The sequence below is a fragment of the Oncorhynchus clarkii genome, chromosome 1 (genome assembly GCF_045791955.1).
Source record: "Oncorhynchus clarkii lewisi isolate Uvic-CL-2024 chromosome 1, UVic_Ocla_1.0, whole genome shotgun sequence".
NCBI lineage: Eukaryota > Metazoa > Chordata > Actinopteri > Salmoniformes > Salmonidae > Oncorhynchus > Oncorhynchus clarkii.
Window position 1 is genome coordinate 48,247,616 of NC_092147.1, and position 14,717 is coordinate 48,262,332.

General features: G+C 42.5%; 1 pseudogene; it reads right to left on the reverse strand.

Moving 5' to 3' along the window:
• The window catches only part of LOC139405771 (protein O-mannosyl-transferase TMTC3-like), an 83,225-nt pseudogene that overhangs the window by 21,956 nt on the left and 46,552 nt on the right, over window positions 1–14,717 (reverse strand).

Genomic DNA, 14,717 nt, shown 5'->3' on the forward strand with positions numbered 1-14,717 from the left:
TAAACAGGTCAACATTCACAAGGCCGCAGGGCCAGGCGGATTACCAGGACGTGTACTGCGAGCATGCGCTGACCAACTGACAAGTGTCTACACAGACATTTTCAACCTCTCCCTGTCCGACTCTGTAATACCAACATGTTTAAACCACCAAAGTCCCTGTGCCCAAGAACACTAAGGTAACCTGCCTAATTGACTACCGACCCATAGCACTCACGACTGTAGCCATGAAGTGCTTTGAAAGGCTGGTCATGGCTCACATCAACACCATTATCCCAGAAACCCTAGACTCACTGCTTTTGCATACCGCCTTAACAGATCCACAGATGATGCAATCTCTATTGCACTCCACACTACCCTTTCCCACCTTGACAAAAGGAACACCTATGTGAGAATGCTATTCATTGGCTACAGCTCAGCGTTCATCACCATAGTGCCCTCAAAGCTCATCAATAAGCTAAGGACCCTGGGACTAAACACCTCCCTCTGTAATTTGATCCTGGACTTCCTGACAGGCTGCCCCCAGGTGGTATGGGTAGGTAACATCCGCCACACTGATCCTCAACACAGGGGCCCCTCAGGGGTGCATGTTCAGTGGAGCTTCATGTTCCTTGGTGTCCACATCACCAACAATCGAACATGGTCGAAGCATGTATACACAACTCTGTTGTTATCATCTACAGTTTGCATCGTCACATTAATAACTCAACCTACATGTACATATTACCTCAAATAACCGGTGCCCCCGCACATTGACTCTGTACCGGTACCCCACTGTGTATAGTCTCACGATTGTTAATTTACTGCTGCTCTTTAATTACTTGTTACTTTTATTTCTTATTCTTACTCATATTTTTAACTGCATTGTTGACTAGGGGCTTGTAAGTACAGTGCCTTGCGAAAGTATTCGGCCCCCTTGAACTTTGCGACCTTTTGCCACATTTCAGGCTTCAAACATAAAGATATAAAACTGTATTTTTTTGTGAAGAATCAACAACAAGTGGGACACAATCATGAAGTGGAACGACATTTATTGGATATTTCAAACTTTTTTAACAAATCAAAAACTGAAAAATTGGGCGTGCAAAATTATTCAGCCCCTTTACTTTCAGTGCAGCAAACTCTCTCCAGAAGTTCAGTGAGGATCTCTGAATGATCCAATGTTGACCTAAATGACTAATGATGATAAATACAATCCACCTGTGTGTAATCAAATCTCCGTATAAATGCACCTGCACTGTAATAGTCTCAGAGGTCCGTTAAAAGCGCAGAGAGCATCATGAAGAACAAGGAACACACCAGGCAGGTCCGAGATACTGTTGTGAAGAAGTTTAAAGCCGGATTTGGATACAAAACGATTTCCCAAGCTTTAAACATCCCAAGGAGCACTGTGCAAGCGATAATATTGAAATGGAAGGAGTATCAGACCACTGCAAATCTACCAAGACCTGGCCGTTCCGCTAAACTTTCAGCTCATACAAGGAGAAGACTGATCAGAGATGCAGCCAAGAGGCCCATGATCACTCTGGATGAACTGCAGAGATCTACAGCTGAGGTGGGAGACTCTGTCCATAGGACAAAAATCAGTCGTATATTGCACAAATCTGGCCTTTATGGAAGAGTGGCAAGAAGAAAGCCATTTCTTAAAGATATCCATAAAAAGTGTTGTTTAAAGTTTGCCACAAGCCACCTGGGAGACACACCAAACATGTGGAAGAAGGTGCTCTGGTCAGATGAAACCAAAATTGAACTTTTTGGCAACAATGCAAAACGTTATGTTTGGCGTAAAAGCAACACAGCTGAACACACCATCCCCACTGTCAAACATGGTGGTGGCAGCATCATGGTTTGGGCCTGCTTTTCTTCAGCAGGGACAGGGAAGATGGTTAAAATTGATGGGAAGATGGATGGAGCCAAATACAGGACCATTCTGGAAGAAAACCTGATGGAGTCTGCAAAAGACCTGAGACTGGGACGGAGATTTGTCTTCCAACAAGACAATGATCCAAAACATAAAGCAAAATCTACAATGGAATGGTTCAAAAATAAACATATCCAGGTGTTAGAATGGCCAAGTCAAAGTCCAGACCTGAATCCAATCGAGAATCTGTGGAAAGAACTGAAAAGGGCCGAATACTTTCGCAAGGCACTGTAAGTACTGTATTTCACTGTAAGGTCTACTTGTTGTATTCGGCACATGTGACTAATACAATTTGATTTGATTCATGCTTGAAAACCCACAAACGTTGGAGTTAAAGCAGTTCTGCATGGAAGAGTAGGCCAAAATTTCTTCACAGTGACGTGAGAGGCTTAACACCTACAGTAAGTGTTTGGTTGGAGTCATTGCTGCTAAGGGTGACACAACCATCTGAGTGAGTGTAGGGTGGCAATTACTTTTTTCACAAAAGGGGCATTGGGTGTTGCATAACTTTGTTTATTAAATAAGTATGCAATTGATGTGTTATTTGTTCACTCAGGTTCCCCGAGTTATCTAATATTAGGTTTTGGTTGAAAATCTAATAACATTCAGTAGAAAAAAATATGCAAAAGTAGAAAAAATTAGTCGTTCGAATTGGTCGTTTGAATGAGACCAAGATGCAGCGTGAGGTGGGTTACTCATATTCTTTAATGTTAACCAGGAAAAACAAGAGAGAAAACCAATGAAACGTACAGCCTTGTAGGGCTCAACAGCAACAATACAAGAACAAGATCCCACAACATAGGTGGGAAAAAGGCTACCAAAGTTTGATTCCCAATCAGAGACAACGATAGACAGCTGCCTCTGATTGGGAACCACACTCGGCCAAACACAAAGAAATACAACACAGACAATGCCCACCCAAACCAAATAGAGACATAAAAAGGCTCTCTAATGTCAGGGCGTGACAAAGGGGTACAAAAACTTTTTCACAGTACTGTACGCAATTAAGGCATCTTTATTATTTTTTTATTTATTGGTTAAATGTATTTAATTTTTCTTTCACTTTGAAAATATGGAGTACGTTGTGTAGATCAGTAGGTAAAAAAATCTAATTTAATCAAATTTTAAGGCAAGAAAATGTGAAGACTGTGCAAGGGGTGTGTAGACTTTCACTAGCGACTGTACATGTTTCCTGCTCCATGACATGACCTGTAGGCACAAGCCATGTTGGTAGAGGACAGGCATATATGAAGGGTTACATAGTACTATACTTTAGATTAGCCTACCAGTATATGAATTTGCTTCCCTTGCCTGCAGTCACAACATTTCTATGAGGACAGACAGAAATGTTAAGCTCTACAAGTCAACCATGTCACACACTCACACTACGTATGAGTCAGCTCCGTTACACTGTATGTCCTACACATAGTCACACGTGTTGAGTTCTATGAAAGGCGTTGTCACTAAATGCTGAGTTCTATGAGAGTCAGCCCAGTCACACATGTTGACTTGCATGACAGTTAATCCCCACTTTAAATTAGACTATGGCATTCAGCCCTAATTTGAGATCTATAAATTGGTTGAGATAAGGTCAATCACACATGTTAAGTGTGAACATTTCCCTGTGAACATTTAAGCATTGTGTTTTTGTTGTGTAGACACACCAACTGCTCTCTCCACACTCCAACTGACCTGAGGAGTCTGGAACATCTCTACTCAGCCAGCAATAATATCTGGGAGACGGGAGATGGAGATGGAGATGGGAGATGGATTTATTTGAATGGCTTTACTGAACAATAATTCTTGGGTCCGTCCCAAGAGCCATGGACTATATCAAAAATAGTACACTATATAGGGAATAGGGTGCCATATGGGACACAACCCTCATTTCCATGGTCAATGCCACTTCTGTCTGTAGCAGTATAATCGATTTAGTAAAGTTTTGCGTGATTCAATTGAAAACACAGTTGGAGAAGGAGCACAGCCAATACGGCCCGTTTCACACAATACATCAATGTTTGCCACAATAACACCATTGAGAAGACTCAACTATATTATATTGATCAAAATCAATGGTATCTTGTCATCGTTTCATCTTCTACCATAGCTTTGAAGTCCAGCAGACAGTAATATAATGGGAAGGTGATAAGTCTGTCTTACCTGGTTGGATGTGGGTGTCCTGAAGGAAATATCTCAGAGCTTTTTCGTAATTGTTTTGATTTTCCAGAGCATGGCCAACATTGTTCCATAGCTTGGCATTGTTCTTGTTGACCTGAGGGGAGACGATGCAATCAATAGAAAATAAAAAATAATTACAAGCTCCATTTCTTTGTCTTTCTCAATATAATTACAATATACTGTGTATTTATGTTGTAATTATATTGTATTACAAAGAAGATTGATGAACTCTGTGGCGGTCATTACATTTTGTCAGACAGTTATTGTCATGCAAAACACTGACGGTCTCAAATTATGTCTCTGTAATCTAGCATGGGTAGGATGGTCATCTGAATCAGGGTTAGTTTGGCAGCTGGGGTGAAAGAGGAGTGATTACGATAAAGGAAACCAAGTCTAGATTTAACTTTAAGCCTGCACTTTTGATATGTGCTGAGAGAAGGACAGTGCTCCCAAGTACTAAACCCTCAGAGGTAGTAATAACACCTGTGGGAAGAGGGGCATTCTTCTTACCAAACTACATGACCTTTGTTTTGGAGGTGTTCAGAACAAGGTTAAGGGTAGAGAAAGCTTGTTGGACAATAAGAAAGCTTTGTTGTAGAGCATTTAACACATAATCCGGGGAGGGGCCAGCTGAGTATAAGACTGTATCATCTGCATATAAATGGATGAGAGAGCTTCCTACTGCCTGAGCTATGTTGTTGATGTAAATTGAGAAGAGAATGGGGCCTAGGATTGAGCCTTGGGGTACTCCCTTGGTGACAGGCAGTGGCTGAGACAGCAGATTTTCTGACTTTATACACTGCAATCTTTGAGAGAGGTAGTTAGCAAACCAGGCCAAGGACCCCTCAGCGACACCAATACTTAGGCGGACCACAAGAATGGAATTGTCACCGTATCAAAAGCTTTGAACAAGTCAATCAAAATAGCAGCACAATATTGCTTAAAATCAAGGACAATGGTGACATCATTGAGGACCTTTAAGGTTGCAGTGACACATCCATAACCTGAGCGGAAACCAGATTGCATACCAGGGAGAATACTATAGACATCAAGAAAACCAGTCAGCTGATTATGGACAAGTTTGTCTAACACTTTTCATAAACAGGGCAAAATAGAAATATAACATTTAGGATCAGCTTGATCTCCCCCTTTAAATAAAGGATGAACAGTGGCTGCCTTCCAAGCAATGGGAACCTCCCCAGAAAGGAGCGACAAGTTAAAAAGTTTGGAGATAGGCTTGGCGATGATGGGGGCAGCAACCTTAAAGAATAAAGGGTCTAAACCATCTGACCCAGATGTTTTTTTGGGGTCAAGTTTAAGGAGCTCCTTTAGCACCTCGGACTCAGTGATTGCCTGGAGGGAGAAACGTTGTAGCGGGGCAGGGGGGAAAAAAAGGGAGAAGCATCGGGGATAGTCACATTAGAAGGGGTGGGAGAAAAGGAAATGTTGGGCGGGCAGGGAGGCATGGCTGAGTCAAATAGGAATTCTGATTTAATGAAGTGGTGATTAAAGACCTCAGCCATGTGCTTCTTGTCAGTAACAACCACATCATCAACATTAGGGACATGGGCAGCTATGAGGAGGAGGGTTATTCTCCAGGTCTTTAGCCGTTTTCCAGAACTTCCTGGAGTTAGACCCACAGAGAGAGAATGGCTCCTTAAAGTAACTAACTTTGACCTTCCGGATAGCCTGAGTGCACTTATTTCTCATTTGCCTGAGTATGCGTGTGCCGAGCCTTTCGCCAAATGCAATTCTTGAGGTGAAGTAACTCTGCAAGATCACGGTCAAACCAGAGGCTGAACTTGTTTTTAATTCTAATTTTCTTTATGGGGGCGTGTTTGTTAACAATACCATTGAAAATATTAAAGAAGCTCCAAGCGTCTTCGACAGAGCGGATAAAGCTGATTCTATGCCATTTTACAGATTAACACAACATGGGTTGGCCTATTACTCTGTTATCTGGCATGCTGTAGGCTTGTTCATTTAGCAGACAAGATATGTTTATAAGTCCCGTGTCATTATTTTATATTATATGGTTTTATATTATGAAGAATATAATTGAATTTATCTGAATAAAATAGGATATTTTTCCCACTCCGGACCGAATGAGCATGTGAAGTCTATGTTGAGAGTTAAAGTGGTCATTTGAAACAGGTCCTATACACTGTGCTAGATATATAGTTATTTGGCAACTTTAGTTGTTAATGATACAAACCTTAGAATGTATTTAAATTAAAACATATGGGCTGCATGATGCGACTGAAGGCTATTGATGATTTGAGAAAGTAAAAAAAAAAAAATAAATTGGCTCCGTTCCTTCCCTCAGGCGACACACACACTGTTCTCTCATCAAGTGATCGTATTATCACCCATCAGACTATTCTCAATGTACTACTATCTTTACTAATATGTTAAAAAGAGATTGTCTGGCCTCCCGGGTGGCGCAGTGGTTAAGGGCGCTGTACTGCAGCGCCAGCTGGGTTCGCGCCCAGGCTCTGTCGTAACCGGCCGCGACCGGGAGGTCCGTGGGGCGACGCACAATTGGCCTAGCGTCGCCCGGGTTAGGGAGGGCTTGGTCGGTAGGGGTGTCCTTGTCTCATCGCGCACCAGCGACTCCTGTGGCGGGCTGGGCGCAGTGTACGCTAACCAAGGTGGCCGGGTGCACGGTGTTTCCTCCGGCGCATTGGTGCGGCTGGCTTCCGGGTTGGATGTGCGCTGTGTTAAGAAGCAGTGCGGCTTGGTTGGGTTGTGTATCGGAGGACGCATGACTTTCAACCTTCGTCTCTCCCGAGCCCGTACGGGAGTTGTAGCGATGAGACAAGATAGTAGCTACTACAACAATTGGATACCACGAAATTGGGGAGAAAAAGGGGTGAAAAAAAAAGATTGTCTGCCTATGCACTTCCAATAGCGAATGGAAGCCGTCACGCATGTTGTTCATTGGGGTAGGCTACTCCGGTTATTTCACTCCAAGCATCAACCACTGTTTGAGGAGCATGCAGCCTCTCGTTGAGCGACAGGTGATTTTCCGCCCAAACTGTATCCTCTGGGCTTCCCAACCCTGTACCTGCAGCTACCCAGTGCTTAATTTGGGAAACCAAGTGAAATCTGTTTCGTGAACATTGAAAGTAACATGTTTTCATGACAAAACCTTTCATTCAACTGTTGACAGCTCCTCTTTCTGCGCGCTTAAGAAAGGGGAAGAGATGGAAACACACAGTGGTGAGATATTATGTAACTAAATGTAGCCTAATGTGTCACCTTATTAATTATGCAATTATACAAAATAAAAAAAACTATTACTTGGCTATTCAAAATCAAATAAAATTCACTATAGTAGTCTAACTCTGTAAGCTGCCCTGCGCAATCAATGAACCAACAGCATTGCCTAGGACTATACGTTCTCTCCCAGACTCATGAATATAAAGAAAGAAATACAACTGAATGTGTTTAGCTTAAAAAAAATGGTTATTTTTTTTGGGGGGGGGGACAACGGACGATAAGAACAATCGGAGAGTTTATTTTAAATGAGGCCAAGGATGAGGAGATCAGGATGGCATACTTTCAGGGCAGAGGTGAAGTGTGTATTCAGATTCCCAGTCCCAGTTTCTGTTGAAGGTCTTGACTGTGTGTGTGGTGAGGAGCACTCCAATCAGCAGCCAGGAAATTTTCTTCATGTGTCTGGTCAATAAAGGGAAAAAGTAAAAAACACATTTTGAATCTGTTAAAAGACTGTAAATCACCCAAATAATACCCCCCAAATTGATAATGCTGTCTAGTTCGTACAATTTTGTTTGACATTGTGGCTGAAGAGAGACACTGAGGGCTCGTTTCCTGGACACAGATTAAAAAGGTCAGTTTTTCTTGTTTTGTATCATATTATACAACAGCTGACGAAACTAACACTGTAAAAGTGTGACAAAATTTGACAGGGGCCGTGTGAGTTTCGAAATCTGCCGAGCAGAAATTTCAATAAGAAGCATTTTAGAGCTGTGTTTACAAAACGCAGCAAGATACTTGGTATTAATTGGATTTAATTCGGTGTGAAAAACGCAAAATTCTGCATTATCGCAGCCACCGTTTGATCAGTGTTATTTCCTGATAGTTGCTGGAATCTACAAAGGACCTTATAATTAGCCTGTTTGCATGGGCGGGAGTTTCGGCGGAAAATTAGTTAATACGCTGAATATACCTTCTTTAACGTGTCTCCTTCCCTTCATCTACACTGATTAAAGTGGATTTTACAAGTAACATCAATTAGGTATCATAGCTTTCACCTGGATTCACCTGGTCAGTCTGTCATGGAAAGAGCAGGTGTTCTTAATGTTTTGTGTACTCAATGTAGACAAATAACAAAGGTTCCAAACCTTTCTGCCAATAGCATCCCATTCAGACCACTCCCAGACAGTTGCAGCTAAATTCTTGGCAGAGACATTTTTTCAATTTTAATGGACAACTATTACAGTTACTTCATTGTTACCCAGAAATGATTTGATATTGATATACAGCACAAACGACTGCATTGGGTCTTTAAGCCTAGTCTTGGATAATTGAAAGTGCTTCTTAGTCCAAGACTAAGTTTATTATCAGATTCCGGTATACCGCCCCTGAGAGTGGTCCATTGTTAAAGTGCTTATTTTATGCTTTGGAGATGTTTAATACCCCATTACACCCTATGGGAGTTTGTGTTGGAAGGGTACTACTCATTCCAAATGGTCCCAGATGCATGTGTCGTCTTTGGTCATTGTTGTAAAGACAACACAAACAGATCTGGGACCAAGCTAACTACTGTACTACCCACCCTTTGTGGGGGGACAATCCTGAAGCCGTGTGCCACGAGAACACAGAATCCCATACTGGGGACATAGAGCACCCTTTCTGCTACCACGAAGCCCACGGGGAAGAATAGGTTGGAGGTTGGGGTGAAGGGGAGCATGATCAAAGAGGGCCTGGAGAAAAAGGGGAAGGAAGGGGGGGGGGGGGGGGGGGGGGGGGGAGAGAGTAGGGAACAAAATACAAATAAGAACACAATGAAAGGCATGATGAACATAAGCCTCCTTGAATACACTTATCCTGCGAATTACTGAAATGCTCATTTTGAATGGAAGAGTGCATTGGGCACAGAGGCATGGGTTCACATACGCAGTGAACAAAACATTAGGAACACCTTCCTAATATTGAGTTGCACCCCCCTTTGACCTGAGAACAATTCATAGGGCCATGGACTCTACAAGGTGTCAAAAGTGTTCCACAGGGATGCTGGACCATGTTGACTCCAATGTTTTCCACACTTGTGCCAAGATTGCTGGATGTCCTTTGGTTGGTGGACCATTCTTGATACACACGGGAAACTGTTGAGTGTGAAAACCCCAGCAGCGTTGCAGTTGTTGACACACTCAGACCGGTGCGCCTGACACCTACTACCATAGCCCGTTCAAAGGCACTAAAATATTTTGTCTTGCCCATTCATCCTCTGAATGACACATACACGCAATCCATGTTACACTTGTCTCGGGGCTTAAAAATAACAATATAACCTGCCTCCTTCATCTACACTGATTGAAGTGGATTTAACAGGTGGCATAGCATAAGGGATCATAGCTTTCACCTGGTCAGTCTGTTATGGAAAGAGTTTTGAACACTCATAGATTTAGCTGTTGGGACTCATATACTCAGTACACACACAATATCAGTTGAACACTTTACATTACATGTTAGCATACATACAAGGCAAGCTAGAGTTTTCCCAACTATATGCTATAGTTCGTTATAAGTGACCATTTCAGGTTGATCGGAGGACACCAAGACAAGCATGTTAGAAGAGTGACTTCAGTTCACACACCATATCAGCAGAGCACTCTCCCTTGCATTACCAGTCAGCATATCTACATGATAGATTAAAGAGATCCCTTTTGTATATTTTTTAGACAGCAGTTCTGAAAGTAGCGCTCCCGAGCCAAAAGTGGTCCCTGAAGATTGAGCACCATGTTACATATGCGCAGATACAGTATGTGCCCCACGGCATTGCTCTCTCCCGCTCTGCTGTGTGTGCCTCTTGCTAGACGTCACTCAAATGGCGAGGGGCTGAAGCTCACTGGTACAACTCGAATTGATATGGGGCTGGCACGCACGGGGGGAAAATGAAGGAGAAATAGCTTCCAGAAAAACAGTCGCCTTCAAACTAGGGATTTCGTGGCTAATTGAGGTAAGACTTATTCTGCTTATCGATGCATGTATGAACTTCATTGACACATCCAGCCCAAAGCGGAAGGATTAACAGATCATTAGTAGTCACCAAAGTACCCGGAGTACGGCTTTAAGCAAGGTTAAATTTGCCTGGCGTGCATGTCACTCTCACTTCCTTATCTTTTATTTGTTATGAATACAGAATCATTTTCATTGGAAACCTAGGAGATGTTTTAAAGCTTTGTACTGCTTGTGAACTAGGGGGAAAACAATGGGCACAGAGAAACACTTGGCAGGGAATGCAATGCATGCTATGTTACTTTAATTGCCTCACGCCCTCAAGAAAGGAAAAATAAATGTGGTCCTCTGTAGTGCAGTTGGTAGAGCATGGTGCTTGCAACGCCAGGATAGTGGGTTCAGTTCCCGGGACCACCCATATGTAAAATGTATACACGCATGAACGTAAGTCGCTTTGGATAAAAGCATCTGCTAAATGGCATATATAAGAAATGCAAATCAGACATGACGAGTTGTTAGCCGTAGCATTTACTACAAATGCCTAAGCCTAGAGGTACTAGCCTAGAGGAATAGGTGTGCAGTATGCAATTCAATGACTGACTGCCAAGTTCAAAGTTAATGTCACTTGCATAAGTACAGTGACAGCCTTTCTTGCAAGCTCTTAACCCAACAATGCAGTAATCCAATGACTGAATGTCATATTGAGTTCAGCAGTTTAAAAGTGAGATTGTGTGACTGTGAAATTCAGCAGTGCGTTATGTTAAATGGTTAGCTAACCACAAAATAACCAGGGGTGTCAAACATAACGTCCACAGGCAGTTTGCCTGGCTGCTTTCTGATTTAACGTGGCCCCCATTTGAACTCTCAATAACTAGCTTGACAGAGTATTTTAAAATCAGATTTTAGAAGTACAAAAAGGCAGCAAAATGTAGTTTACAATGAAGCAATAGCTTCAGTGGACTCTGAACTTGTCTTGTAGCTACGAGTTATGAATTTGGAGAGGATTAGGCATATATCAGGATAACCTTGTATTGTAAACTGTAAAAGATCAAACGTTACGTTGTGGTACCATTTCAGGCACAGGCCAATGAGGCTGTGTCCTTCACATTGTTAATATGTACGCTTTAGGCTACACCTTCCCTATAGTTAGGGCTGGGCGACATAGGGCCAAAATATAATATTACTATTTTTTTTCTCATTTTTGACCGTATGACTGAATTTTCTATTTGGGAATAAGGAAAGTTCTTCATATGTTTTATGAGTAGTGCATGACCCTAGGATGGCAGCAAATTCATTCTAAGTGGCCTTTCTCCATTCTGATTTGTTTTGAACTTAACCAAACTAGGTCAAAGCTGACAGTGAACTACTACAAGGCTACACTTTTAGGGTACACGTTGTCTTATAAAGTCAGGATCGCTCTGGTGTACACCTTATGTCACCAACCACGTTGTTTAGATTCAGGTCTGTGTTGTGACACTAGTTAAATCATAAGTCTTTATTGTGTCTGTCTACCAAAACATTCAACTGCCATACATCACTCTACCATCAAAACCCCTTTGACCTAATGGAGAGAAAATACCTAAACACTTTTGTAATTTCAATTAAAAAGCTTAAACCCACCGGTTTAGCAGTACTTTCAGACCAAAACTTTGAGCATTTCATCCTCAAAAGCGTCATGACGGTCAATATTACCATATGCATATTTAACAGTAGAATAGTCGGGCCTTGAGTACCAATAGCCACCAGTCTAATAAATTGATTTAACTAGAAAAGCCTGGCCTCATTGCCAATGTCATTTGGGTGTGTTTATGAAGTTGTTAGGTAACATTACCAAATGTAAGTATTTGAAAGAACATAACATTTTCATTAGTTTGTTACTGTAGGCTATATGTAAAAACGGAAAAAAAACAACTATGAAACAAAAACCATGTGTACTGAAACACAGTAAAAGCGTATGTTTATAATGACAAAACAAAATGAAAATACCCAAACCGCAAGACACACGGTCAATGACGAAAATATCAGTAGCCTAAATATCAGTATAGCGTGCTTTGTGAACGGTGAAAATCAGCACAAAAGCAATAATGGTATTTATAATGAATATAAGTGTCGATATGACAGCGGTCAAAAAGTATTATTTTCAGTTATTAGACGTTGTATTTGTGGCCTCGCTCCTGCTTACAGTATTGTGTGCGTCTTCGCGCAATAGTTGGATCTCATTTAGTTGTTATCCTTTAACTCACTTGAATGCAACGCTTCCCACAAACAAGTCACTTGCAGCTGAATTGGGTGTCCGGTTCTGTTCTAAGTGCATCTGCCAACCTTGCAGCTTCTCCTCCACGAAAGCAGTGCACAATTTGGCACGCAAGGAATCTTTACTTGGACCTCATGTCTCTCACGCAGCCTGTGTGCCAGACTCATGATGAAGTCTCTTCTGGTCTCATGGGTGTTGTTCATGCACTGCTTGAACAACACGTGTGCGTGTTGTAAAACACAGCAACAGGCCAGCGGCAAATTCCTCCTTTCAGCTAGTACAGCTGTGCCATCTGATCAGAAACATTACCCGAAACCTGCTCACCCGCTGCCCGATGTGGCTCCTTTCCCAGATATGGAAAGCCATTCAGTATGAATCAGAATAATAATCATCATAGATGTCATGATCTATTTCTTCTCCGCCATCCGAGTCGTTGTTATTCAGATCTTGTAGCAACACTAACACAGCATGTGCATCCATTCGTCTTGGTCCCATTGTAAATTATGCACGCTCACTGTGTAGCTTACTCCAAGTCGGCCTAGAGTAGACTAATGAAACTGCTTGGATTTGGTGGACTGGTTTTGGGTACAACGTTGAGATTATAATTAGAATAGATTAATACAATAGGCCTGAATACAATGGCCGCCCTGTTCTTCATTCACAATTGGTGATTACATAATTATGCATCGTCCATTTCCCCTCATCGTTCATTTCAACTATCGGAGAAGGAGCGGAGCAGGCTGGGGAAGATCATTCAGAAAAGTGACATGCCCTCCTAAAACTGGTTATAACTCCAGTTCTGTTTGCGATATTAAGATTCTAACAATGACAATGTGTTGTATAGACTTATATAGGAAAAGCAAAGGACAAGGGGGACATTACTTTGCCATTGTTAGAGTAATTAAACATTTAAATTAGTTTTGAGACATGTTACACTCCGCCATTCTAGTGTTAATATACACAATCACAAATAAACCCATTCATATTTTTTTTATGAAGGTCATAAAAAAAACAATGCAATTTATTTAAAGCGAACAGATTGAGTTGTATTTATCTGAGATTCGTAGCTGCGCCATGCCAATGAAATCAACTTCTTCGTTTAGCAGACATCAGTCCTACCACAGAGTACAGTATATAAATATGAGATGAGTAATGTAGGGTATGTAAACATTATATTAAGTGGCATTGTTTAAAGTGGCTAGTGATACATTTTTACATCAATTTCCATTATTAAAGTGGCTGGAGTTGAGTCAGTATGTTGGCAGCAGCCACTCAATGTTAGTGGTGGCTGTTTAACAGTCTGATGGCCTTGAGATAGAAGCTGTTTTTCAGTCTCTCGGTCCCTGCTTTGATGCACCTGTACTGACCTCGCCTTCTGGATGATAGCGGGGTGAACAGGCAGTGGCTCGGGTGGTTGTTGTCCTTGATGATCTTTATGGCCTTCCTGTGACATGGGGTGGTGTAGGTGTCCTGGAGGGCAGGTAGTTTGCCCCCGGTGATGCGTTGTGCCGACCTCACTACCCAATGGAGAGCCTTACGGTTGTGGGCGGAGCAGTTGCCGTACCAGGCGGTGATACAGCCCGACGGGATGCTCTCGATTGTGCATCTGTGGAAGTTTGTGAGTGCTTTTGGTAACAAGCCAAATTTCTTCAGCCTCCTGAGGTTGAAGAGGCACTGCTGCACAACGCTTTCTGTGTGGGTGGACCAATTCAGTTTGTCCGTGATGTGCACGCCGAGGAACTTAACTTTCCACCTTCTCCACCACGATGTGGATGGGGGGGTGCTCCCTCTGCTGTTTCCTGAAGTCCACAATCATCATCTTTGTTTTGTTGACGTTGAGTGTGTGGTTATTTTCCTGACACCACACTCCGAGGGCCGTCACCTCCTCCCTGTAGGCCGTCTCGTCGTTGTTGGTAATCAAGCCTACCACTAGTGTCGTCCGCAAACTTGATGATTGAGTTGGAGGCGTGCATGGCCACGCAGTCGTGGGTGAACAGGGAGTACAGGAGAGGGCTCAGAATGCACCCTTGTGGGGCCCCAGTGTTGGGGATCAGCAGGGTGGAGATGTTGTTACCTACCCTCACCACCTGGGGGCGGCCCGTCAGGAAGTCCAGTACCCAGTTGCACAGGGCGGGGTCGAGACCCAGGGTCTCGAGCTTGATG